Below are 4,484 nucleotides of genomic sequence, written 5' to 3'. Positions count from 1 at the left end.
AGCACTTATACGGTGTGCTCGAAATCCACTCGAGATGCAGACGTTTGTGCAGGCAGGAAACGAATGATTTAATTCACGTAGCACAACACGAGAGCGCGCTCTATGCAGTCCTTTGATTTAATAAAACTCTATTTCTGCCACAGGCTTCACAGCAATGCTTGTGTAGGGGGCTGTGAAGCTCGACGCAGCTGTAACAACATCCCACGGTACACCCGATTTTTACCGCGTTTGTTTTAAAGGGCCCCTCACAGGCTACATAACAAATTTTGGTTATACGCTGAAAGTTGTTACGTGCCCTCTAAGAAGTGTTCTACCGCAAGCATTTTTTCAAATTGGTTCATTAACAGCAGAGAGAGAATGATTGAAGTGCCGCGAACACATGATTTCAGGAGGCAAGCGTCGCCGCCTATATAAGCACTCTCTCGACTTTCCCCGTTTCGCCTGTGTAAGCGAATTTCCTTCACTGCGTTCTCCCATACCGGAGCCGAGGGGTCGCGCGGCGGGTATACTCTGCCGTATTCTTTTTTTCACCGTCACCGGCACACTTCCGGTGACGGTGTCGTGCGAGCTGTTGCGCTTGTCTCGTTTCCTGTAGCGGACGATAATGCGCGCTATACACGAGAACACGTGATTAGCGGTATAAGTCAGTGCCCCAGCACTGAGGCAAACGCGAGGGGATGAAGGAGCATGATCGCAATGCTGGAACACAGTAGACAATGACGTATAGTTTCGTTCTCTGCGCGCGTGCAAACGTCGGAAAAAGGAGACGAAACGGAATTCACATTGCTACAGTGCGAAGTAAAACAAAAGCACCCAGACATTCGGGTTGTATTTTTCATTATTTCTCTAAACTTTAATTAGTCCACTGAAGCAATCAGATTCAACAAATAACTGATGCTGCCTTGAATCTAAGTCACGTGTCACTCTGAATGACATCACAGCACAGCCTGTGCTCCTACGCAGCAGCAAAGTTATGGGCATTCATCTGCTTGCTGCTGCGATAACATTATGACACTTGAACTCGGAGGTACGATTTTTGTTGTGTGAGGTTATAGATAGCCAGTAGACTACTTGTCTGATGTTAAATGCTATGACCCACTGGCAATCCACGATGCACTCAATGAAAACGTTTTTATGCTGTGTGCGGCGTGACTCTCCAGTGACCCACACGCAAGAATTCTCGCTCTTGTGTTGCCATCTGAGGTTTGAAATTGCAACTAACATATATTTTTATTGCATTGGACACGGGGTGGCATGTTTGTTTCGGAGAGTCGAGTGGCGGCGCATTTCTCAGTTGGGTTTCTTGCAAACTGTCGCCGCAGTTTTTGAAATATGTGCCGTTGGAATAAGTACCTGCATTTTTCTTGCTACTCCCAAACTTTTCAACGTGTCTAATAGATAGATCCTCATGCCCCTTACGGATGCAAAAAAAAAAAGCACAATGCAGAGGAAACAAATAAACTTAGTTTTGGGCCAGAAGAATGCACCAGCAACTTCGCGATCACCAGCAGATGAGTCAAGTGCATCAGTGTCAGATGTTCAGCAGTGGACAGACAGTGAAATCAGTGACAAAGATAGTGTTTACGAACCATCACAGACCTCAGCCAGCATGTCGAATGGAGAGTCAGACCTGACTGATGATTCTGAGGTGAATGATTCAGGATATGATGCTCTCATTTCCCTCAGCCCATCTCTAGAGAAATGGACACCGGCAACAACCACTTCGCCTAGTGTGACACCGCACTCTAGGCCGCCCACTATCATTCAGTTGCCATCTAGCCGTTATGCCCCATCTTTATGTTCACTGTTTATTACGGATGACATTTGGCAAATGATGGTCAATGAAACAAACAGGTTCACACAAGTGTTGAAGTCAACTGCTCCTAAATCTAAATCACGGTTGAAAAATTGGACGGAAACCAATGCCCAAGAAATTAAAGCATTTATTAGAATACTGATTTGTATTGGTCTCCTCTGTCTTCCTACTCCCAAATCTAAATCAAAGTTGAAAAATTGGATGGAAACCAATCTCCAACAAACGAAAGCATTTGTTGGAATACCAATTTGTATTAATCTCGTCCATCTTCCTATCTGAGTCACTACTGGGCAAGAAGTAACCTGTATGGTGTTGAACTCATTCGTCAAAATATGAGCCGTGGCCGCCTTTTCCCTACTTTTGAGGTTCTGGCATTTTGCGGACAATTAACTGGTTGCAGAGTTGCAGGATCATGTCTTTAAGATCCATCCTCTGGTAGAGAAATTGAACCAAAATTTTTGCCACTGTGCTTGAGCCGGGAAAGGAGGTTGTGATAGATGAAACAATAGTGCCATGGCGTGGCAGACTTTCGTTCTTACAGAGTCAGGCTGTTCAAGGCATGTACCAAAGACGGTTACAGGCTAAAGGTCGATGTATATGCCGGAAAGTGTGACTGAACAGTTGGCATCGGACATGCCGAAGATGTATGCTTGAAACTCCTGCAAAATTACAAGGAAGTCGTGTGCCCGCTGTACGTAGACAACTTCTACATGAGCTTGCCGCTCACTCTTCGCCTTCTAAAGGAAGACACTTTCATTCGTGGCACAGTTCGCTCAGTGAGGAAAGGGCTGCCAAAAGATCTCACTGAAGTAAAGGTTGCAAATGGCAGTGTTACCGGACTTCAGTCCAAAAATGGAGTGAAGGCACTGGAGTGGATGGACAAGAGGCCTGTTCTGATACTCACATCTGTCGCCAAATATGAAGCAACTTTGGTGGACAGTGGGAAGAAAACAAGGGATGGCGCACCAATCATGAAGCATCAGGCCGGTCTCGATTGCAATGCAGCAAAAAAGGGCGTCGACTATAGTGAACAAATGACGTTATACCACAACTGCCTTAGAAAAGGACTCAAGTGGTACAGAAAGGTAGCTGTTGAGTTGCTTGTTGGAAGTGCCATCATAAATGCGTGGAACATTCGTGGCATGCTTGAAGGAAACTCTACGCCAATTATAAAATTTCAAGATGAACTGGCTCATTCACTGTTCGGCCCTCGTCAAGACAACATCGAAGAAACTCGTGGGAGAAGTGTCCACATGCTAAGAAAAACTGGCACATCGGCACACGACACTCAGTGGCACTGCACTGGCTGCTATGCGGCAAACAGTACCAGCAGTAGCCCAAACACTACGGTGAGAGTGAGAAAAGTGACCACTTTCTGTGGATAACACCCCGGCAAGCCATTCATCTGTTTGTTGTGCTTTAATTCTAAGCACAAGTAACCTGAGAAGCAAGCTAGCTTCAACTGTAAAATGAGCAGGATGAAAACTTCAAAACATGGCTAATGTTCATACTAAATTTTAGCCTTTCTCTAACTAATACATATTTCTAACACAGGAACTGACTTCTTGTCTTTTCTAATGGCAAGCACTTTGTGGTTCAACATAAATTTCTAGCATCTTGAATCCATTGAGGGGCTACAGAATGTATCAAAGAAAGATAAAAATGCATAATGTTGTGCTGAATGTGATCAAGACACATGTACAAGAAACTATAGTTATTAGTTCGATGAGGACAGTAATGTGCTTTAGCAAGTTAGAAATTTGTTACCAACTTGCCCACATTCACATCTTAACAGATTTAACAATGTTTCCACTACGTGGAGAACCTTGATCTACAGTGCTTTTATCATCCTGAAGAAGGTTGGTGTTCCTATTATAACACGTGTACTTAAGAAGCTCAATCTCTCAGGATTTCATGTTGTTTTACTTGACATAAGCTTACAAGGCTTACAGATTACGTGCTCATATCTCAACGTGAACACTTACTTCCTTTTCAATGATTTTCATTTCTGTAAAAGCACAGTAAATTTCGTCAGACGAGAAGTGCAAATGTGTTTTTTATTCTTTCATACTTTGTGCTTGCTATTATACAACTTACTTATATTACAACTTGCTTGTTTAGAAAACTCATAAAAAACACTCCCCCCCTCTTTTTTTTTCTTCTTTTACTCTCCATTGACTCTGACTTTTAGTATGTTAATTAACTTCAGAAGAGCTTGCTCTCAGGCTAGTTTGTACACACTGCTAAGAATGAAAAAATGGAGTGAAAACGGGACAAGAAAGAAAGGCCTACAGAATGTTGATTTGCGCGCGGCAATTTATATCAAGGATGGGGTGCTGGACCAGGGAAGCTAAGAAGCCGCCACAACAAACTAGGGGAGCTAGGTGAATGGCTTCGATGTCCACACAGAAACATAAATATAGGAATGTTAGAGAATGCTGTGTCATTGAACAACCCCGTGAATGTTGAAAAGTGCGACAGTGATTAGCTGAAAAGAGTTTCAGAGAGCTCCAGGGAGTGGGAGGTGGATAAAGTAAGGGGGCTAGGGTGGTGATGCGCATTAAGGGAGTCAAGAATGAAGTTAAGTGAAAACTTATGGAACATAGGGGGATTGTCTCATCACTGCTCGATCGCTCAACACCAGATGGCCGTGGCCAGTTGCCTTAGC

General features: G+C 43.8%; 1 long non-coding RNA gene across 1 annotated transcript; it reads left to right on the top strand.

Moving 5' to 3' along the window:
* The first annotated feature begins 887 nt into the window (after window positions 1–887).
* LOC140213036 (uncharacterized) lies at window positions 888–3,858 on the top strand. Its single transcript, XR_011889978.1, has 2 exons — window positions 888–1,027; window positions 3,612–3,858. It is a non-coding gene; the product is annotated as an uncharacterized lncRNA (long non-coding RNA).
* The last annotated feature ends 626 nt before the right edge of the window (window positions 3,859–4,484 follow it).

Source organism: Dermacentor andersoni, chromosome 8, assembly GCF_023375885.2.
Source record: "Dermacentor andersoni chromosome 8, qqDerAnde1_hic_scaffold, whole genome shotgun sequence".
In the NCBI taxonomy this organism is placed as follows: Eukaryota; Metazoa; Arthropoda; class Arachnida; order Ixodida; family Ixodidae; genus Dermacentor; species Dermacentor andersoni.
This window is presented reverse-complemented; position numbering and strand designations above follow the sequence as displayed.